Source organism: Halichoerus grypus, chromosome X (assembly GCF_964656455.1).
Source record: "Halichoerus grypus chromosome X, mHalGry1.hap1.1, whole genome shotgun sequence".
NCBI classification, from domain to species: Eukaryota; Metazoa; Chordata; class Mammalia; order Carnivora; family Phocidae; genus Halichoerus; species Halichoerus grypus.
This window is the reverse complement of record NC_135727.1, coordinates 28,277,706-28,302,636: the sequence shown is the minus strand read 5'-3', so window position 1 is coordinate 28,302,636 and position 24,931 is coordinate 28,277,706. Positions and strand designations below refer to the sequence as shown.

At 36.2% G+C, this 24,931-nt stretch overlaps 1 pseudogene; it reads right to left on the bottom strand.

Annotated features, from left to right (window-relative positions):
- Positions 1–21,441: 21,441 nt before the first annotated feature.
- LOC118526488 (high mobility group protein B1 pseudogene) lies at positions 21,442–22,162 on the bottom strand (annotated as a pseudogene).
- Positions 22,163–24,931: the final 2,769 nt, after the last annotated feature.

Here is a 24,931-nt window from a genome sequence, read left to right as displayed (position 1 = left end):
GCATATGATTCCTCTATGAATAGAAATAGATTGCAGCAGATATTACACCATGCCTTCAACATTTTTAGCAAAATTATACTGAATCATAAGTCAACTATGAGAAATGAATAAAGCCATTTTCAAGCATTTAAGTATTCATAGTTTACTATTCACTTACATTTATAAAAGAATTGTGAATGTATTTTTGCAATAACAGCACAAATAATCTAAGAAAAAGAGAAATATTGGAAGTATTACAAACAGTTGGAAAATAATAAAATACAATAAATAATAAAAATAAAAATTTTAATAGGCTCAAAAGCCTGAAATACTTAGGACTAAATAAAAGGAAAGACATGCAAGACCTCTGTACTGAAAAGTAGAAAACACTGCTGAGACAAATTATGAGACTGACTTAAATTAGGAGATAAATCATGCTCATGGCTTGGAAGATTCAATATTTTTGAGCTCTTGTTTTCCACAAATCAATCTGTAGATGCAAAATGAAATGTCCATCATAATGTCAGCAAACTTTATTTTAAAAATTGACAAACTGATTCTAAAATGTATATAGAAATGCAAAAATACCCCACAGAATTCTATAAAGAAAAGAATAAGGTTGGATTACTTATACTTGGAACTTCAAAACTTATAAAAATACAGCAATCAAGATTGAGTGGTATAGAGATAGACAACTGGATTAATAAAACAGAATAATACATGGTACCAAAACAACTGTACATGTGGAGCTTTGACCTGTCTCCATACTATATACAAAAATTAAACAAGGATGGTTTATAAATCTAAATATAAAATCTAAAAGTATAAAGCTTTTAGGAGGTAACATAGGAGAATACATTTCTTGTCTTGTGGTTAGCAAAAAAGGACTAACAATAAAAGATATGATAAGTTGTATTTCAACAAAAATTTTGCTTATAAAAATGATATCATTATGGAAATGAACAGTTGTGAGAGACTGTGAGAAAATATGTGCTATGCATGTACTGACAAAGGACTTTGTCCAGAATATATAAAAAGTCCTGCAATTGAATAATTAAAAAAGCAAACAATTAACAAATGGGCAACAGTCTTGAACAGACACTTCACCAAAGAAGATATATGAAAGCACAATGAGGGGCGCCTGGATGGCTCAGTCGGTTAAGCGACTGCCTTCGGCTCAGGTCATGATCTCAGGGTCCTGGGATCCAGGCCCACATCAGTTCCCTGCTCAGCAGGTGGCCTGCTTTTCCCTCTCCCACTCCCCCTGTTTGTGTTCCCTCTCTCGCTGTGTCTCTCTCTGTCAAATAAATAAATACAATCTTAAAAAAAAAAAAGAAACACAATGAATGTAGAGGCATCTCATTTCAATTTGAATTTTACTAATGGCCAACAATAGTAAGCAATGTTTTTATGTGCTTATTGACACCCCAATATCTTCTTTGGTGAAGTGTCTGTTCAAATATTTTGCCGTTTTTTAAAATTGGTATGTGTATCATAAAATAGGAGTTCCTTATATCTCCTGAATACAAGTTCTTTATCCAATGTTTTGCAACTATTTTCTCCCAGTGACTTGTATTTTCATTTTCTTAACATCTTTCAAAGAGAAGTTTTTAGTTTTGATAAATTCCAATTTATAATTATTTTCTTCTGTAATCTGCTTTTTGTATCCTATCTCAGAAATATTTGCTTAATCTCAACTCACAAAGATTTTCTCCTATATTTTCCTCAAGAAGTCTCATATGTTTTGGTCTCACATGATCCATTTTGTGTTAATCTTTGTATATGGTATGACATAACGGTCAGGATTCATCATTATGCAAATGAGTATCCAAATATTGCAGCACCATTTGTTGAAAAGACTGTCCTTCACCCCACTGAATTGTATTTATTGCAAATCAACTGGCCATATGTATAGGTTATTTTGGGACTCTATTTTTTCCATTAAGCTGTATATCTATTCTTATACCAATATCACACTGTCTTAATTACTTTTGCTTTAGAGGAACTTTTTGAAAGAAATTAGGGGGAGTCCTCCAACTTTATTATTTTTCAAAGTTGTTCTTACAATTTTAAGTTCCTTTTGATTTCTCTATAAATTTTATTATCTAGTTGTCAATTTCCACCAAAATCCTTCTGGAGTGACATCAGCAAGATGGCAGAATAAGAGATCCTTGGCTTTATTCCCCTTCACAGGAAGAGCAACTAGCAATTATCCATAGACAAGAACACCTTTGTGAAAATCCCAAAACCCAGGGGTGAACCTGAATCACCCCCTTGGACCACAGAAAAATAAGAAAAAGTACATTAGAAGGGTAAGAGGATCAGTTTCCCTTTGACCACATCACCCCTCCCCCAAGTCAGCGCAACACCATACTGAGAGCATTGCCCTAGACCTGTGGTTACTCCAGTAGGGGAAGGAGACCCTAAAGTAGACATCCAACTTTTTCCAGCATTCTGGGGAGCTTCCTGGGAAGCCACTTCTGTCTCACTTCATGGGGAACACTGAAAGGATCAGCAGGACTAGACTGCCAAGTGTCAGCTTAAAACAAAGAAAGGGGCAGGGCTCAAGCAACCAGTACAGGGATCTTGGCAGATTGGGTTCCAGCTGGTAGCAGCACCTGACCAGAGAGCCCAGCCAATGGCTCTGTTCACTCATGGAGCCAAGCCAGTGATCCCATCTGGCTAAGGAACATGGTTGGTCAGCAGTTCTTTCTGGCTTGGGTGCCCAGCAGTCAGGCCCAACCATAGATCCCACAATGTGGCCCTGCCCGGGCAAACCAGCACCAGCGCCCAACTACAGAACATAGCCTCTGGCCTCGCCTGAATAGGGAGCCCAGCCAGCGATCTAGCCTGACTGTGCAGTATGGCCAGTGGCCTGCCCAATCACAAAGCCCAGCCTGCAGTCTCACCCAACTGTGGGTACAGCCTGTGGCTACACTCAATCATGAAACCCAGATGGAGGCCCCATCCAACTGTGGAACATAGGTTGAGATCCAATGGTGGAGCCAACCCTGCAGCCCCACCTGAATGCAGTCTAACCATTCATACTACCTGGCCAGGGAGCACAACCTGCAGCCCCACTCAGTAGTAGAGTATAACCAGCAGCACCACCCAAAGAGCCAAGCCAGCAGCCCCTCCCAACCTCAGAACATGAGCCTCACCCAGTGAGAGACCCCCAACAGCAAGCTCTTCCTACCCACAGATGCTACTAGCTGGCTCGCCCTTCCAGAGTCCCAGGTTGTGCTGAATGGTTGAAGGCCTTTCCCTGAAGTGAATCTGAAAAAGCTGGAAGAGACTGTTTCCTCAAAACACTTTTTTCTGATATTTTAGCTTGATAGATTTTTGCTCCTTCATTCAGTATAAAATCAGGTCCCTCCTCAAAGAGGTATTTTTAGACCACTCAAGTTCACAATGATGTTTCTTACCTCCTAGCTCAAAATAAGGATAGTAGATGATCAATAATTGAAATATATTTTCCAAGATGCATTCTAGTTACTTTACATTCATAATATATATTTTACAATTGAGTTGGGGGAATGTGAAATGCCTTTCCTTATTTCAATAAGAAGAATATGGGGCCCAACAATTTTTAATGGCATACCTAAAATCAAATATGTAAAAAGTGTTAAATTTAGGAATAGAATCCAGGATTTTGTTGCTCTAAAACCCAAACTCTTTCAACTGTTTCCCAACTTACAACACTTAAAAAAAAAATCTTTTGAACACTGAAAGTTCAGCAGTCACTATGCTCAGCATCATGGTGAAAGTCCAATAAAATAATCCTTGCTTTGCTTTGCTCGCAGCCTAGTACAGGAATTTAACAGATGCACAGATATAGCAGGTTTAATCAAAACTTCATGTGTGTGTTTTGGAGGTTGGGAGGCAGAGCTGTAGGGATATGCTGTGAGTAAACTGTATAAAAATAAGTGACCCAAAATGTCAACTAAAATACTAGTATTTTGGAATGAAGGGGCTTGATGTTAATCCTCCCTGGGAATCTGGAAACAGGAAAATCAGCCTGATGCAGGAAACATATTTATTGTATCTTGACCCTCATTTGGGACATGCAATGAGGTAAAGCTCTTATAGCAGACTCAAGCTACGTTATTTAATATCATTATTAAGTCCTTGAAGTAGCTTCATAGAAGTTGATGTATTTGATTGAAATCTGTTTTATTTTAGTTTTTTTTAAATTATAGACTGAGATATGATTTATGGGAGAGAGAAGAGAAAGGCACAGTCATCAACAGTGTGGCACCCTGAGGCACAATGAAGACATTTCAGGTTTTGAAATGGTATTTTTAACCAGCTAAGACAAACAACTGTCATCAGTAACTATAGGATTTAATTTGCAAATAGCTCAAGTTGTCTCTTTGACAGTTGCCAGTGCCTGAGCATATAGTCAACCCATGTGTTGTGTTTTCTCTCCTTCTCTGGCATACGGAAGGGTGTGAGATGGCATGTCTAGGTGGCTCCATTCTATTCTTCACTCTGAAATTGTTTTCAGACCTTTCTTGTTTCTGTGATGTCTTTTGGGAAGCCTATGATGTGGGAACAGGATGAGTTTATACTCCCACACATAGTGAATAAGATCTTTCTTGACTTACAATGGGGTTATGTCCTGATAAATCCACTGTAAGTTGAAGATATAAACTGACAATGCATTTAATGCACCTAACCTACTGAACAGCATAGCTTAGCCTAGCCTACCTTAAACATGCTCAGAACACTTACATTAGCCAACAGTTGGGCAGAATCATCTAATATAAAACCTATTTTATAATAAAGTGTTGACTATATCATGTAATTTATGGAATACTGTACTGAAAGTGTAAAACAGAATGGTTGTATGGGTACAGAATGGTTCTAAGCATATCGGTTGTTTATCCTCGTGATTATGTGGCTGACTTTGGCTTACTGCTGCTGCTGAGCATCATGAGAGGGTATTGTATGCATATTGCTAGCCTGGGAAAAGATCAAAATTTAAAATTCAAAGTATAGTTTCTACTGAGTGCGTATTGCTTTTGCACAATCATAAAGTCAAAAAATCATAAGTTGAACCATTATAAATCAGGGACTGTCTGTATACCTCTTGTATCAGCCCTGTGTTTTATCTATTCTGGAATTCATTCAACATTCCCACATCCATTCATTCATTTTTCATTCAATCATTATTAGCACCTTTTATGTATAAGAAACCATAGTAGGCATGGATAATGCAAAACTGAGTAAGAGATGGTTCATATTTTTAAGAAAATGACTGTTTAGAAGAGGAATATTATATTTGTAACCCTAAATATCCAATGTTTCATCAGTTCGTAAGTACAAAGTAAGGTCAGCAAAATCAGTGCAATGTGCTATCTAACTACCTCATCTCTGTTTAATTTTAGGATCAGACATTATTTACCACTCTTCAATTCCTTCTCTTCCATAGTATTTCAGAAAAATCAATGGGAGGGTCTATGTGTGTGCCCAAGCCAGTTTGGCCAATGCTTGTGTATCTGTCACCATTCTATCCTAAATTATAAATCCCAGTATTCCTCTTAGGCTATGTTATAGCTAATAATTTGCTCTAAACTGTGATCACAATGCCTTTTGTGGCTTACTGTCTGAACCACTCCTCCTTAAATTGTATTAGCATTTGCTAATATGTTAGTCAAGCTAATGCCCCGATCTTGCATAGGTCTGCTACTCTTGCACCAAAGGATAACTTCACCCAACTTTTTTCAAGGTTATACTCTCATAGTAGGTGTGATAGCATAATTTCTTGGGTTCAAGGGGTTTTGACTTTTCAAATTTTAAACACCCATTTCTTTCCAAGGCTTGCACATACCAGATGTCAGGATCATGGTAGGTTTGGGTAAAAGCCATAATTTATTTCTGGTACGTTTTGGTAAAAGGCCTCAACCATGTCCAGAACCACTATTCACCTTTGAAAGTCTGAATCTGCTGTTGAATCATGTGAGGGTCTATTATTTGGAGTCAATTTTCTTCCCAAAATTTGTTTACTATCTTTCCTCTCATCTCAGTTCTCATCCAACTTAGCATACCCATATGTCTGAACAGCCAGATATGGTTCATGCAATTCAGTGAATGTAAATAAAAGCATGAATATGTAATTAAACCCCATGTACATGACATATCCATATCCTAGCTCCAGGCAATCCAGGGCACCTCCTATAAATATAAACATATATGTGTAATAAAATGCTAAAAATAGCTTGATAGAAAATAAAATGGAATGGAGATGGTGTAAATCCTATGAGATGTGGTTAGGTATAACAGAAAGTCAACGTAGAGGAAGTGATCTGGAAGATGCATGTTGAATGATTTCAGTAGAACATGAAGAAAAGTGAAAGGAAGCATATTCTAGGTAGAGAAAGCAATATGAGCAAAGGCAGAGGTTATTGAAAGAGCATGTTACGTTCAGTCATCTGTGAATTGTTCATTATAGATAGAGGAAAAGAGAGAATGATGAGATTTTAGATATGAGTTTGAGGTAACTGTGGAGCGTCCAAGGGGAGAAAACCAATAGGCAGTTGAAGCTGAAGCATAAGTCTTGGCTGAACATAGAGACTTAGTCGTACACATATGTGGTAACTTAAGCCATGGGAGTAGATACTCAGGAAGAACATTTGAATAAAGAAAAAATTGGGGCAAGAATGAAACTCTGCCAAAATCCAACACTTAAGGGGAAATATATTAGTGACAACTTGGCTGCAAGGACAGGATCCTTCCCAAACTTAACAAGACAGAAGTTTTTTTGTTATAAGGATACAGTGATACTATAGAACTAAGGTCTAAAACTTTAGCTAAACATCATAGGGGATGATAACTGGAAACCTATCAGGTACTGGGGTTTCTTCCTGTGCTCTCCAAGGCTGCAGTCTCCTGTCTCTCTGAATGTTGGCTTCATTATTATCTCTTGAACTCTCTGCTTTCTCATACACATGGAATGTGTACAATATCCCAGTTCTGGATTTGGATGACTTCCCAATTCAACCATTCAACAAAAACTAAGTCTCAAGTTTAGACTTAAAGCAATGGCTTATTGGCTTGTTTCAATTCAAATCTCCTGCTGCAATTGATATGTAAAACATACATACACATGTATTTATACATAAGAGTATTTGTTTGAACACATTGGAGAGATGCCAAGGCAGCAATAACTTGTGGAACTATATTTGGGAGAGAAAGAAAGTCCATAGAGTAGAGTCTAACATTTGCATCTGCTTTTCTACTGATTCACTGATTCGAAAGTGGGAGCTAAGCAATTGAGAAGGTGACCAGACATTTCAGGAGTATCTTGGGGTTGCAGGAGAAGCATTGGAGTCCAGGGATCACTTAAGAGGAGGAATCTTAAAAAAACACTGAAGGCTTTCAAATGGAACCCTGATAAACTACACCTTAGGTAAAAAAGATAAGCCACAATAAAGTTAGTGCTCACAAAAACTAGAATCTAACTTTTAATCACCTCCATCCTTGATTGGATTAAGGTGATCTACCCTCAATTGCCTGTCAGAAGCAAGAGTAAATAATTTCTTGTGGGAGATAATATCAAGTTTGACCCCAAATTATCTCCACAAACTATTAGGTACGGTGTCAGATAGTCCATCAAAAATAACAAGGTCTAAAAATGACAATAAATAACCAAATACGATAGAAAAAAACATAGAATAGAAACAGACTGATAGGTGATCCACATATGATATTGAAGTTATCAGAGACTGGCTTTAAAATATGTCTCCACAAACTATGGCCTGGAGGACAAATCCAAGCTGCTTCCTGATCCTGTAAATAAACTTTGTTGGAAAATAACCATGCTTACTTGTTTACATAGTGTTTATAGTCATTTTCATGCTAGAATGGCAGAGTTAAGTTATTACAACAATTACAACAGAAACCATATGTTCTTCAAAGCTGAAAATATTCAGTATATAGCCCTTTATGGTAAAGTTTGCCAACCATTACTTCACGTTTGATTAGTATATCCAAGAAATTAAATAAAAAGATTGAGATTATTGGCAGAGAACTGCAAACACAAGAAATACCAGAATAGAACATTTGCAACTGAGAAACTACAATAACCGAAATTAAATCTCCATGGATGGGTTTAATAGATTCAGCACAGCTAAAGAGATAATTAGACAAACTTGAAGACAGCAATAAGCAAACATATAGACTGAAACATGGGGAACAAAAGTGTGGAAAACAGAAAAGAGCTTAAAATACATATGAAAGAGTGAAAAAAAAACAGTCATTCCTATAACTGGCATCACAGAAAGATTAAAGAGAGATGAAGCACAAGTAGTATTTGAAGAAATAATGGCTGGTAAAAGATATCAAACTACACATTCAGAAGTACTAAAAGCCCCGAACAAGATAAACATTTAGAAAACCACATTAAAAGGGATCATAGTAAAACTACCCAAAATAAAAGATGAAGGTAAAATCTTAAAAACAGCTAGAAAACGCAGTCATATTTTATCCAAAGGATTGGCAATAAGAATGCTCAACAGAAATAATGGAAATTATCTTTAAGTTGAATAAAGAAAATAACTTCCAATGTAACTTACATTGTATTCATGAGCCCAATCACAGAATAAGGAGAGACTTGGTCGTGGGATACTCCAAGGCCAAAGCGGGTAAATGCCAGAAATAGGAGGGATTTGTGGGGCACCCAAAAGAGTACCTGGTCAGTATACACCAGTGAGAGCAGTCAAGAGAGTGGACATTTCCCTACAGGTTTTGATAGGTTGTGTTTCACTGTTGTTTTCTTCTATATAGTTTATAAATTTAGTTTGTTTCCTTCTTTAACACAAAACTTATTTAGAAATGAAAATGTGTATTTAAAACAAGATCCCTAATGTGTACATTGGTTTTGGTTCTCCATTTCTAATTTTATTGTCTCATGATCCACAAATGTGTCCTCTGTGATTTCTGTTTAGGCACAAAAAAGTTACAATGTCATTTGTGGCCAAATTACATGGAAAAGTTTTGTCACTATATCAAGTGTTTGAAAAGAATTTGTTTTTCTGGTGAGCATATAGTTTATGTATTTTTTAAAGAAGCTTGTTAGTTATAATATTCAAATGCTCTATATCTTGGCTTATATTTTGAGTGTGGATTTGTCAATTTATTTTTGTATTTCTATCATTTCTTCCTTTCTATACTTAGAAGGTTTTTTAGAAGATGTATAGAAATCATGACTATTATACTGACCTGATCATTTATCATTATGAAGTATCTCTCTTTTCTCCTCAAATATATTTTAAATTTTAGTTGGCCTCATATTAACATGGTGACATCTGATTTTATTGTTACTATTTTCTTGATATACATGTTCTTATTTCGGAATTTTTGGGGGGATTTAGTTGTGTTTATTTTCATCATCATACAGCTAATTTTATTTTTTGAAATTCAGTCTGAGTCTTTGAGTCTTCTAAAGGGCAATTATTGATATAGATGATTGATAGATATGTAGACAAATAGATGGATGAGTAGACAGATAGATATAGAGATAGATACAAACACACCTTTATTTTTGTATTTGCTTACTGATTTGTTTTCTTTTTTCCTTCTCCTGTATTTTGTTATATGTATTGTGATTTCGCTATTCCCTTTCTTTTGTAAATGTATAAATATATAAATATATTGCCTTATATAAAATAAATATTTAGGTTTTCATTCAAAGAAACTGAAAAAGCATCAAAATAAATTGAAATAAAGTAAAATGAAAAAATCAAAATAAATAATACAATGATTAAAAATATTTTTAAAAGAATAACAATGCTCAACAGATGAATGGATAAAGAAGATGTGGTTCATATATACAATGGAATATTACTTAGCCATCAGAAAGGATGAATACCTACCATTTGCATCAACATGGATGGAACTGGAAGGGATTATGCTAAGTAAAATAAGTCAAGCAGAGAAAGACAATTATCATATGGTTTTACTCATATGTGGAACATAAGGAATAGCATGGAGGATCATAGGGGAAGGGAGGGAAAACCGAATGGGAAGAAATCAGAGAGGGAGACAAACCATGAGAGACTCTGGACTCTGGGAAATAAACTGAGGGTTACAGAAGGGAAGGGGGTGGGGAGTTAGGGTAGCCGGGTGATGGGCATTAAGGAGGGCATGTGTTGTGATGAGCACTGGGTGTTATATACAGCTAATGAATCATTGAACACTGCGTCAAAAACTAATGTTGGCTAACAGAACATAATAAAAAAAAAAAGAAATAATGAAAGTTATCCTCAAATTTACTAAAGAAAGTAACTTTCAACTCAGAATTCTGTATCTTGGGAAAACATCATTCATGAATGAAAGCAAATTAAAGACACTTTCAGACTAATAAAACTGAGAGAATTTATCAGCAGACCTGCACCAAAGGAAATGTTAAAGTGTGTTCTTTAACTAGAAAAAAAAAAAATCCTAGATGGAAGTGTTGAAAAGCAAGAAGTAATGAAGAGCAAAGAAAAGAGTAAATATGTGGGTAAATATAAATGAATGTTGATTGTATGATATATATTATGTTATATGTATGTTACATATATCATGTGTTATATATAACATGTGATATATATATATATAATTAAAATATATACCAAAAATAGCATAAGAGGAAGAGATGATCTGATTTAAAGTGCTCTAAGAATCTTTCATTGTCCAGACAGTGGTAAAAATACCAATTTAGAGGGGCTCCTGGGTGGCTCAGTTGGTTGAGCATCCGACTCTTGGTTTTGGTTCAGGTCATGATCTCTAGATCCTGGGATTGAGCCCTGTGTCAGGCTCCATGCTGGGCAAGGTGTCTGTTTGAGATTCTCTCCCTCTCCCTGTATCCCTCCCCCCACTCGCTCGCTCTTTCTAAAAAAATAAATAAAAGTAAAAAAAAAATCTTTAAAAAAATACTAGTTTAGATTACACTTAAATAAGTTAAGGATGCATGCTGTAATTTCCAGGGTACCAGTAAAAGAATAGGAAAAGAATTATAACCAGCAAGCCAATATAAGGGTAGAATAAAACAATAAATTATCAATTCAGAATAACTATTTTTATCACTAGAAAACCAATAGTAAGAAGGTAAACAAATACATTAGTAATTATATTAAACTTAAATGAACAAAATGCTCTTAATTAAAATACAGATATTATCAGAATAAATTAAAGTGTTTAGCAGAAACTCTCAATGACATCATTTTGTATCCTTCTGGATTGGAGTGCTGCCTGTGTTGAAACACTCTCCACTTCCATATATCGGATGGAATATCATGTTTTTCAACAGAGGATCTGGCTTACTACACAAGGGTCAGATGATGTAATTTCAAAGTGCATGTAGTGCCTCTCTATATAAAACCCTTGAACAGCAGGAATTGGAAGAGTCTGAACAGATTAACTATTCTCCTCCCCCCTCCACACACTACTTTAAGCTGCACGTTCTCCTTGAACCATTTCTAGAAATGTCCTGCATAAATGAACAGGCTTGTTGAACAATTTTTCTGTGTCTATTGATGGTTTGTTTAGACGTGATGGTCGGCATCATAACTCATTATATAGCATTGCTTTACATTTCTTCTTGTCTTGGTTTTCCATTTTTCCTTAAAGCCACTGTCCTAGATTAAGCCTAAAATTGGTAAATGTAAATGAGAGAGACAAATTCTTGGGAAAACACCATTTAAAGAAGCCAACAGAAGAATAAATAGATGTTCTGAATAGACATACACCTAAATTAAAGAAATTGGATCCAGAATTTAAAACCTTCTTACAAAAGCAATTCTAGGCCCATAGAATTTCACTAGTGAATTCTATTAAGCATTCAAGGATAAAATTAAAACCAATATTACACAAACTCTTAGAAGAGAAAAAGGGAATACTACCCACTTTGTTTTAGGAGGCCAGTTTAACTTTGCTACTACAAGGTGAAAAAGATTATCACAAGAAGAAAAACATGGACCTATCTTTCTTAGGTACATGAGTGAACAAACACAAAATGTGTTACAAAACTGAATCTAGTGATTTATAAAAGGGATAATGTATCATGAAAATTTGGTTCTATTACAGGAATATAAGGTTGATTTAACATTCAAAATTAATCAGTCATTTCCCACATAAAGAGAATAAAGAAAAAATGTATCTCAAAAATTGTATAAAAACCGCAATCAATAAAATCCAATGTCAATTAATGTATATTAGCAAAATGTGAATATTAGGGAACTGGCATAATCTAATAAAGGATATTTACAGAAACTTATACCTCACATCACACTTAATTGTTAAATATTAAATGTTTTCCTTTTGAGATAGGAATGATGCAAGAAAACCAACTATAAACACCTCTATTTAAAATTGTGCTGGAGTTCCCAGTCAGTGCAGTAAGGCATGGAAAAATAAAAGCTATGCAGACTGAAATGGCAGGAAATAAAATTAACATTATTTGCAGAAAATATGAGTACATGCAGAGAAAATCCAAAGAAATCTACAGATAAGTGTTAAATTTAATAAGCGAATTTAGCAAGGTCTTAAGATATAATATCAATACAAGAAAAATCTATTGTATTTCCATATAACAATAGGTAATTCGAAAATAGCAATTTTGAAATAATACCATTTATGGTAGCATCAAAAGTACCAAATAACTAGGAATAAGTCCAATAAAAAATTAGAAAGACCTCTCTACAGAAATCTCTAAAAAATTATTGAGAGAAAAATTTATAAACAAAAATGGAGGGACAAATCATACTCATGGATTTGAAGACTCAATATATTTTTTTAAAGTTAAGTATTTTATTTATTTTCTTAAGATTTTATTTATTTATTTGACAGAAAGAGAGAGACAGCAAGAGAGGGAACACAAGCAGGGGGAGTGGGAGAGGGAGAAGCAGGCTTCCTGCTGATGTGGGGCTCGATGCGGGGCTTGATCCCAGGACTCTGGGATCATGACCTGAGCCAAAGGCAGATGCTTAACAACTGAGCCATCCAGGCACCCCTTGAATCTCAATATTGTCAAGATGCTAATTCTCCCAAAATTCATGTATAGCTTCAATGCTTTCCTCAAAAAACTCCAGTAGTATTCTTATGGAATTTGACACTCATTCTAAATTATTTACACAAATGCAAAGGGCAAAAATAGGCAAGACAATCATAAAGAAAAATAAAGATGGTGGAATCACATTACCAGATGTTAAAGGCTTATTGTAAGCTTATAGTAAGTTAGACACTGTGATGTTAGCACCAGGATATGAAATAGACAAATGAAACAGGAGAGAAAAAGTCCAGAAACAATCCCTCACATGTAAAGCACTTGTTTATGATAAAGGTGGCATAACAGACCATAGAGAAATGATGTTTCTTTAGAAATAACGTTGCTGCAGCAAGGAAACAGTCAACAAAACCAAAAGACAACCGACAGAATGGGAGAAGATATTTGCAAATGACATATCAGATAAAGGGCTAGTATCCAAAATCTATAAAGAACTTATCAGACTCAACATCCAAAGAACAAATGATCCAATCAAGAAATGGGCAGAAGACATGAACAGACATTTCTCCAAAGAAGACATCCAAATGGCCAACAGACACATGAAAAAGTGCTCAACATCACTCGACATCAGGGAAATCCAAATCAAAACCTCAATGAGATACCACCTCACACCAGTCAGAACGGCTAAAATTAACAAGTCAAGAAATGACAGATGTTGGCGGGGATGCGGAAAAAGGGGAACCCTCCTACGCTGTTGGTGGGAATGCAAGCTGGTGCAGCCACTCTGGAAAACAGTATGGAGGTTCCTCAAAAAGTTGAAAATAGAGCTACCCTATGACCCAGCAATTGCACTACTGTGTATTTACCCCAAAGATAAAAATGTAGTGATCCAAAGGGGCACGCGCACCCCAATGTTTATAGCAGCAATGTCCACAATAGCCAAACTCTGGAAAGAGCCAAGATGTCCATCAACAGATGAATGGATAAAGAAGATGTGATGTATATATACAATGGAATATTTTGCAGCCATCAAAAAATGAAATCTTGTTATTTGCAATGACGTGGATGAAACTAGAGGGTATTATGCTAAGTGAAATAAGTCAATCAGAGAAAGACAAGTATCACATGATCTCACTGATATGAGGAATTTGAGAAACAAGGTGGAGGAGCATAGGGGAAGTGAGGAAAAAAATGAAACAAGATGAAACCAGAGAGGGAGACAAATCATAAGAGACTCTTAATCTCAGGAAACAAACTGAGGGTTGCTGGAGTGGTGGGGGGTGGGAGGGATGGGGTGGCTGGGTGATAGACATTGGGGAGAGTATGTGCTATGGTGAGCACTGTGAATTGTGTAAGACTGATGAATCACAGGCCTGTACCTCTGAAACAAATAATACATTATATGTTAAAAAAAAAAAAAGAAGAAGATAATAGGAAGGGAAAAATGAAGGGGGAGAAATCGGAGTAGGAGACGAACCAGGAGAGACTATGGACTCTGAGAAACAAGCTGAGGGTTTTAGAAGGGAGGGGGGTGGGGAGATTGGGGGATGGGTTAGCACAGTGATGGGTATTAAGGAGGGCACGTATTGCATGGAGCACTGGGTGTTATAGGCAAACAATGAATCATGGAACACTACATCAAAAACTAATGATGTAATGTATGATGACTAACATAATGTAATAAAATAAAATTAAAAAAATAAATAATATTGCTGGATCAATTTGATAGCCACGTGGAAAACATGAAATGACCCCTACCTCATATTACATACAAATGTGTACCCTGGGTTGATTGAAAATCCAATTTTTTAAAAATTTCACTATATTTGACACACCATTTTGCATTAGTTTCAGGTATACAACATGGTGATTCAATTTATCTATAGGTTATGCTATGCTCACCACAAGTGTAGCTACCATCTGTCACCATACAACACTATTACAGTATGATTGACTATATTCCCTCTGCTGTACCTTTTATCCCCATGACTTATTCATTCCATAACTGGAAGCCTGTATCTCCTACTCCTCTTCACTCATTTTTCCCATTTCCCCCTTCCCCCCAGCAACAATCAGTTTGTTCTTTGTACTTAGGGGTCTGTTTCTGCTTTGTGTTTGTTTGCTTGTTTATTCATATTGTTTTTTAAATTCCACTTATGGATGAAATCATATTTTATTTGTCTTTCTCAATCTGACTTATTTCACTTAGCATAATACTCTCTAGGTCCATCCATGTTGTAGCAAATGGCAAGGTCTCATTTTTTATGGCTGAATAATAGTCCTGTGTGTGTGTGTGTGTGTACCACATCTTCTTTATCCATTCATCTATCAATGGACACTTGGGTTGCTTCTATATCTTGGCTATTATACATAATGCTGCAATAAACATAGAGGTGCATATATCTTTAGAATTAGTGTTTTCATTTTCTTTCTTTTTCCCAATAGTGGAATTACTGGATCATATGGTAGTTCTATTTTTAGTTTTGTGAGGAACCTCCATACTGTTTTCCACAGTGGTTTCACCAATTTCCATTACCACCAAAAGTGCACAGGGTTCTTTTTTCTTCACATTTTCGACAACACTTGTTATTTCTTGTGTTTTTTAATTTAGCCATTCTGACAGGTCTAAAGTGATATCTCATTGTGGTTTTGACTTGCATTTCCCTGATGATTATTGATACTGAGCATCTTTTCATGTGTCTGTTTGCCAAGATTTAAATTTTTAAAGTAAAATAATTGAATTTATGGAAGTTGTTATAAGGGGAATAGCTTCATTACTTTTGGATAAGGAAAGGTCCCATAAGGAAGACACAAATATCCCTAAAATAAATGAAAACTTGATTAATTAGTGCACCATAGACAATGCACCATAAAGAATGGGAAAAGTCAAACCACACAATGGTACAAGATAGTTGCAATACACATAATCAACAATGGGGGGCACGTGCCTGGCTCAATTGGAAAAGCATGCAACTCTTGACCTCCGGGTTGTGAGGTCTCTATACCATGTTGGGTATAAAGAGCACTTAAATAAATATATATATAAAAAAATAAACTTTAAAAATGAACTTCTATCCATAATATTAAAAGAATTCCTACAAAACATGAAAAACATAAACAAGTCAATAGAAGAATAAGCAAAAGATTTGTGCAAAATATGATAAACATATGAAAACTACCTTAATTTTTTTGTAATCAAGGAAATTTAAAACCAGAATGATATTAAGATTACAGAAGAATGACTAAAACGAAACATCTGACAACATGAAGTGCTAGCAATGACATGGAGCAACCAAAACTCTCCTCTATCGCTGGTGGGAATGCAAACTGATATCTCCCCTTTGGAAAACTCTTCAGCAACATCTGTGAAAACTGAACATACGTTTATCTTATAGCCCTGTAATTATACTCCAAAATATGTATAAATTGAACTGTGTACATACGTGCACACATAGACACATACCAGAATGTCTATAGAAGCATTCTTTATGATAGCTGCAAACTCGAAACAACCCAAATGTCATTAACAGAAGGGACACATTTTGGCATATTCATCATATGGTGGAATACTACACATCAATGAAAATTAAAGTAGTACAGTTGCACAGAACAACATGGAATCTCACAAACATAATATTGAGTGAAGTAGTGAAATCTATTTAGTAATAGAAAATTCAAAAATGGGCAAAACAAATCTATAATATTAGAAGTTAAAAACCTTTATCTTTGGAGAGGTGGCAAGGAATAGTGACTGATCCTAGGTATAAAGACAGTTTCTGAGCTGTTGCCAATGTTCTGTTACATGAACGTGAAAATTCTTCGAGTAAGATAATAGAATTGTGCACTTTTCTCTATATATTTTAACTATGATTTTAAAGCCTATTAATTCTCAAGAAAAGAGATTCTCATTGGCCTAAATTTACCCATATGTCAACTTTGATCTAGTCAGGTGAGGTCACTCTGTTGGGTTCACATAGCCAGCACCTCATTCATCAGGGGCTGTGGGATGATCCACTTTGACAAGGGGGGTGTAGGTGGGGCTATGAGTGAAGGGAAATAATCAGGAAAATGGCATGGTCATTCAGGTAACCCAGGAAGTGTCAGCTACAAATAAGCATCAAACATGTGAACCTGAAAAGTAGATTGAGAGGGAATTGTGAAAATATCAGAAGAAACAGGAGGGAGAAGTTCATTTAAAATAAAGTTAGGTAGGGACACCTGGATGGCTCAGTCAGTTGAACAGCTGGCTCTTGGTTTTGGCTCAGGTCATGATCTTAGGGTCCTGGGATGGAGCCCCGCTTCGGGCTCTGCGCTCAGTGGGGATCCTGCTTAAGGATTGTCTCTCCCTCTCCCTGTGCCCCTCCCCCAACTCGTGTGCACGTGCTCTCTCTCTCTTTCTCGAATAAATAAATCTTAAAAAAAATAAGGTTAGGTAGTTCAAAAACAAGAAAATGTTGAAAAGAGTAAAATGCTGTCATGAGCTCAAGTAAGATACAAATTGAAAGGAAATATGTCAATTAAGCGTCACTGGTGACCTTGGTGATGAAAGTTACAGTGGTATGAGAGGGGAAGAAGCCTGAGGGTAAGCAAAAGCCTGATTGCAGTAGGATGAAGAGTAAGCAAATTACAAAATCTGGGAGTCTTATGAAGGCTAAGGACGTTCTTGCCAGAAGGATGCATATGCATGCATACACGTAAAATAATTTCCTCCATTTCAAGGGGTCCATGTACCTCTTGAAGCTCATTTATCAATACCAGTTTAAGCAAACTCAGTGCAGGATATTCTTATGAGGATCTTAGTCATGAAGAAGAGGTGAGGCAGCAGTAACTAGAACAGGCAAAGTGTTGGGAAAGGTTTGTGGTTTTCATGTGCTTTGTGTTTACTGGGAGACTTTGAGCATAGAAACTTTGGAAAGTACCTAAATAGAAAAGGAAGCGGTTGTAAACAGAGGAGACAGAGGAGATAACTGAAGGATCAAGGTTACTACAGCAGTCCCCCCTTAGCCGTGGTTTCACCTTTGCTCGTTTCAGTTCCCTGAGGTCGACTGTGTTCTGGAAGCAGATGATCCTTCTCCTGACGTGTCATCAGTAGGTCAGCAGTAGCCTAATGTGACATCACAAGCCTGTCATTCTCCTCACTTCATCTTGTCAGGTAGGCATTTTATCATCTCACATCATCACAAGAAGAAGGGTGAGTACAGTAAGATATTTTGAGAGGGAGAGACCACATTCACATAACTTTTATTACAATATATTCTTATAATTGTTCTATCTTATTATTAGTTATTATTGTTAATCTCTTACTGTGACTAATTTATAAATTAAACTTTATCATAGTCATGTATGTCTGGGAAAAAAGATAGTGTATATAAGGTTTGGTACTATCTGTGGTTTCAGGCACCCACTGGGGGTCTTGGAACGTATCCCCTGGGGATAAGAGGAGGGCAGGGACTACTGTATTATGGAGACGATAGGAAGGGATAAAAACAGGGCCAAAGGCAGAGGCAATAAACAGAAAAATCACCTCTTCTGAGATTGGAGGGAATGCTTTGATGGCAGGTGCCACTATAAATAAATGTATAGATATGGGAACAGGAAATTGTGTAACTTCATTGCCATTCAACTCAATGTTTTTAATGAAGAAATAAAAGCACCTTCGACAGAATGATGGGCAAGAAGGTGAAGAGCCCTAAGAGATTTATTTTAAGATTCAAATAATCTTCCTGGTATCTATCCCAAATGTTTTCACTGAGAAAATGATTTGACAGACACATTTCAAGCATTGCACTAAGACACAAAACTAAGACATAGTCCTTGCCTTAGAGGAATCCACTCTGTAAATTATAGAACATGCTCCCTCACATGATAGTGACCACCTGAAATACCAGGACAAGAAGAGCTGTGAAGCTTGGCTTCAGCTCAATAGAAAGGACTTATCTACCATCCCTTTTACACGTGCGGTAGTTTATTACTTGCAGAATACTAAAATCACATAATCACTTATAATGACCTATGAGGTGAGTCATTCAGGCATTATCTCAATTTTATTTCAATTTTAATCACTTTTGAAATAATAGCTTCCATAAATGTGCGTCTTTTGTAAAGTAAGAGTTCCTGTTTTGTCTTAAAACTACCTTTTCCTCTGGTTCTAGCACTTTTTGTCTTGATTCTACAGATTTTAGTCAGACACTTGAATCTCACTCAGCCTTTGGAAACTGAAGGAGTCTCATCATTTGTCTTTCCTGTATACAATTCCTGCAATTCTTTTTATGAATGGCTTACATAATAATAGGAATATTCTTATTATGAAAACAAATAAGCACTCCTTGCTTATTCATGCACATGTGAGATAATGCATGGACAGAACTTAGTACTTAATAAATGTGGGCCATTCCTAATTATAATTTTTGTTATGAACTTTTTGCTCTCTTGTCTATTGTTTATCATTCTTTCCAGTGTGCCTTTCCCCTTCTAATTCCCCTTTAATCCTTCCATTTCTTTGCTGTAGACCTTCCAGTAGACTTCTACAAGCAGTGCTTTAGTTGTCCACACTTCCGTGATTGTATTCAGGGTTGGAAGATATCCTGTACTAGACTAGTATGTGTTTAAATGATCCCCCAAAATAAGCCAGGTTATATCAAAGTGTAGCTATTCTATCTACTGAGAGTGTCATCCTTAAACTCTGAAATGGTGCATGATGGTACAAAGAAAAGTGTTCAAGGTGAGTCTGGTGGCCTGGATTCTAATTCCTAATCTGCTATTAATGCTGTGTGTACTTGGGCATGTCACTTCATCAGTTCCAGATGGCTTCATCAGTTCCAGATGGCTTCATCAACAGGAATATATATTTGAAAAGTTGGAGAGATTTACGATTTGTTAGAACAGTATCTAAAATTGGGCACCCAAATCCTACACTTTCTATACAAGCTAGATATGGAAAAGCAAGTAAGAGATATTTTATTGTTCTTCTTTGCTTCATCCTCCAAATAACCCAGAATTGAACGCCAACTGGGTTCTAATTTGAGCTCTACCATTAATTAGCTGTGGGTTCTTGAGAAATCAAGAGCTCTTTGGGTCACAATTTTATCACATGAATATTATAGAAATTGGAAGGAAAAAGCATATTAAAGTCAAAGGAATCACCAGGAGGAAACCTCAAAGAAAATAGGTGATAAACTCAATCTACTCGTTGCCCAAGACTTTGACATACCGATACAATGTTCTCAAGAGACTCATGGCAACTTAACAAATTGGCATCATTATTTTATACCTAGAATTGTTAATGGAACCAATTGTTTATATGAGCCTGAGCATGATCTGTGAATTATCTTTCTAGAGTCACACTACTAAGGGAGGGAAAATCTAATCAGAAGCCTGTTTGAGAATATGTAGTTATTTGAATGATTTGAATATTTGGTAGCACTGAGGTAAGACAGCCTAATGTGCTCTGTCTACAAAAGGCAAATGTTCCCCGTTAATAACTTTCATTAAGTCTTGCTCTGTCTTAGGAGACAAAGTTTCCGTAAGGTGACTTTTCATGTTTGTCCTCTGCTCCATTATGTGTTGTTTTCTTAACAGATCTCTCAGGAGGCAAATTCATTTCCAAATTCTTGGAAAGCACCACACTTTTGTTTTTACCCTTTATCACAGATATATTGAAACCTGCCTTCATAGAATTGCTGTAGTTTTCAAATGAGTTAATATATCTTACAGCACTGAAGCTTGTTTAAGGCTATTGTTATAATACTGTTATATATATTGTTATTTGGTACTGAAGGAGAAATAAATAGAGTAGGAGACAATATGCTTTCCCTGAAAGAACTTAATATTTTGGAAAGTAATAGATTCATACACATAAATTAACAATAATACTGACTACTGATAATATTTATTGAGTTCACAGCATGTTTCAGACACTGTACTCAGTACTTCATCTTCACACCAACCACCATGAAAGGTACTTCTGTTATTCCTCTTTAACAGATGAGCAAAAGTCCACCTAAACGGATTAAGTCACTTTCACAAGGTCACATAGCCTGTAAGGATTTGAACACATATAGTCTGATTCTGGAAGAGAGATTCAAAACATGTGTTTGGGGGGGTCAGAGAAAACCTCTGTTAAAATAGAATATTGGTATTAAATTAATGGCCTGTTAACTACTGGAAACAAGAAAGTGACAACCCTAAATTTTGCCCTACAAGGTTGTGCAGTAATTGGTATGTGTGGTTTTGGTTTTATTTTTGGTGGGGGGGAGGGGCAGAGGGAGAGGGGCAAGAGAGAATCTTAAACAGACTCCACACCCAGTGTGGAGCCTGATGTGGGGCTCAATTTCACCACCCTGAGACCATGACCTGAGCCAAAATCAAGAGTCGGACGCTGAACTGACTCAGTCACCCAGGAGCCCTGGTGTTTGTGTTTTTTAAACATGAGATGGTAAAGCCATTTCTAACTCAAAAAAAATTTTTTTTTACATTTCAATTTTTTCCTTTAAAAGGAGGGAGTTGTGTACAGGGGGGTTAAATGCTTTATAGACAAGAAAAAAAACTGCGCTAGAACCAACTTATTCATCATCATCATCTTCTTCTTCATCTTCCTCCTCCTCCTCTTCATCTTCCTCATCATCCTCCTCTTCCTTCTTTTTCTTGCTCTTTTCAGCCTTGACAACTCCCTTTTTTGCCGTATCAGGCTTTCCTTTAGCTCGGTATGCAGGAATATCTTTTTCATATTTTTCCTTCAGCTTAGCAGCCTTCTTTTCATAAGGCTGCTTGTCATCTGCCACAGTGTTATTCCATATCTCTCCCAGTTTCTTTACAACATCACCAATGGATAGGCCGGGATGTTCTCCTTTGATTTTTGGGCAATACTCAGAACAAAACAAGAAAAAGGCCGAAGGAGGCCTCTTGAGTGCATTGGGATCCTTGAACTTCTTTTTTGTTTCCCCTTTAGGGGGGGATATAAGTTTTCATTTTTCTTTCATAACAAGCCTTATCCGCCTTTGCCATGTCTTCAAATTTTCCTTTCTCTTTAACAGACATGGTCTTCCACCCTTCTGAGCACTTCTTATAAAACTCTGAGACCTTGACTGAAGCATCTGGGTGCTTCTTCTCGGGCTCCTCTCGGCAAGTTTGCACAAAGAATGCATATGATGACATTTTGCCTCTCGGCTTCTTAGGATCTCCTTTGCCCGTGTTTAATTATTTTCCTCAGCGAGGCACAGAATCGCCAAGTGCCTGTCTGGCTCTCCTTTGCCCCGGCGCTGTCTCTACGGAGCTCAATGTACTGCAATGGCTGTAAGAGCAGGGGCCAGATGCCTCAAAAAGGGTTTTAAAAATAAGGAAGTTCACAACTTTCGTTGTGATCCCAGATTCTACTTAGTTTGCTCTGTCACAATCATGCTATTTTTATCTTTCAAACTTTACAAAGTTTCAATTACTGTTTACAAGTAACAAAAGACTGGTTGATGGCTTCAGACAAGTGCCCAACATGTGTCCTAATTGTTTACACTTAATGAATTTGGAAACTGTCATCTCTGCCTTCACATGACAAAAATATGCTTTAAGCTGTGATAATCTTACTTCTTACAACTAAATAGTATTTAAATAATTGAAATTACTTTTTTTCTGATCAAATCTTCAGAGGGACAATTGCCAGGAGGACTTTTTTTTCTTTTTAACAGCTGAATGATATGAAGGAGATATATTAGGTTCCTTCTTCCTTGGGCCACCTTAGGACAATAACCATAAACTTTGTAACCAAGAGGGTAGAAATTGTGACAGATTTATTTCTGTCTCAGCCTTTGTTCAACTGTAAATTCTTTTAGGGCAGAGTCATGTCAGTTATATTTCTCTGCTTCCTATAATATCTAATGCTGTATTTGATGCATAGTAAGGGTTTAATAAATATATATTGCATATATGAATGGAGATATGATAGTGGAGCTTTTATAGTTGCTTTACCTGTCTGTCTCCCTGCTTGCAAAGAGACAAACTGATTCTTTGTCATTGTTCATTTATTGTGTATTTTATATATGTAAAAATGGATTGTGTTGCAATCAAGATAGCCCTGGAAAGTCTACACTTTGAACATTCCCTCTCTAGTTGAGCCCAGAGCAATGAGTTAGAGTATAAAAAGAGAAAAATTCAAGTACATAGCTGATCTCAAAAATAAGATAAATCTTTCTGTGGACCATAAATGGAATAGAAATTCAAATGGTGTCAGACTGAAGCTACAGGATTTCTGGGCTTTGAGTTCAAAAGAAGAGACAGTATGGGTGCCTGGGGGACTCAGTTGGTTAAGCGTCCAACTCTTCATTTCAGCTCAGGTCATGATCTCAGGGTCATGAGATCAAGCCCCTCTGCCCCTCCCCTCACACTCCTCCCCCTACCTTGAGCAACTGTGCTCTTTCTTGTTCTCAAACAAAACAAAACAAAACAAAAACAAACAAACAAAATCAGACAGTTGTTTGGCTCCTGTGAATACCCTAGAATAAGTGTCTTAGCATAAATTTGGATGGAAATAAGCCCCCTGCTTAAAACTGAGGGCCATGTCGGGGCTTTCCTGCTTGTTAATACAAGTTGAAAAAAACTCCTGTGGATTGATGCCTAGGTCTGTAATTTATTAAATGTTAAGTATTTAAGGATGAAAAAGATACACATATAACTTTATGATTCTCCTCTGTGATCTGCCCAATATCATTGTAGGGCAGGGACCCTGTACTATCAATATATGATCTGATTCTAGATTGGAGTCCATAAAAGCAGATTAAAGCAATTGGAAAATTTATAAATAAAGAGAGGTGAGCAGAGGAGACGGGGTGTGTGTATGTGTATGTGAGAGAGAGAGAGACAGATAGAGAATGAGCCATGAAAGAGAGACCGCAATTCAGAATTTTTAAATTCATGAAGATGATTGAGGCCTCTTCACACACACAAAAATATTTATTCACTACAGAATAAATAGAACTAATAGAATAATCTGAAAGAATCTTTCAAAATAAATATATTAAGGATATATAAAGAAATAAATGAAGGAATGATATCTTTAAAAACTTGTTTATTTTCATCCTTTATTTCTTTTTAAAGATTTATTTATTTTAGAGATTGAGAGAGAGAGAGAGAACACAAGCTGGGGGAGGGGCAGAGGGAGAGAGTGAATCCTCAAGCAGACTCCCCACTGAGCATGGAACCTGAAGCCGGGCTTGATCCCAGGATCTGGAGATCATGACCTGAGCGGATACCAAGAGTTGGCCGATCAACCAACTGAGCCATCCAGGCAACCCCCTTTATTTTTTTTAAATAAATACCTCAAAAGTTGTAAATACACCTCTAGGTGCCTCTTTATCTGAAACCCACAGATTTTGGTAGGTAGTACTTTCAATATCATTTGTTTCCCAATATTATGTCATCTCCAAGTGTTTTCTTCTAACACTTAGGTTATATGGAGTACAGTTTTGAGTTTCCAAACATATAGAGTTTTTAACTGTCTTTTTATAGTTAGTAACAACTATCATTCTATTTTTTTCAGAGAAGGTGGACTTCATATTGATTTTGGAAATTAGTTGGGAATTCCCTTGTGACCTAATAAGTCACTGATCTTTATAAGATATGTACTTGTAAAAAATACATATCCTGCCTTTGTCAGGCAAATGATTCTATAAATATTCATTAATTCAAATCTAATTTTATTGTTCAAATATTCCATATCCTTATTAATATTTTGGTCCTTGACCTATCAGTTTTAGGGTAAAAATATTATTAAAATATCTTACTTTGATTGTGGGTTTGTCAACTTCTCCTGGAAGTTCTCTCTGATTTTTTTTTGGTAATGAGATAAAATTCCATAATATAAAATTAATCATTTTAAAGTGTACAATTCAGTAGTGTATAATGCATTTCAATATTATACAATTATCACCACTATCTAGTTCCAAAACATTTTCATCACCCAAAGGAAACCTCTTAAGC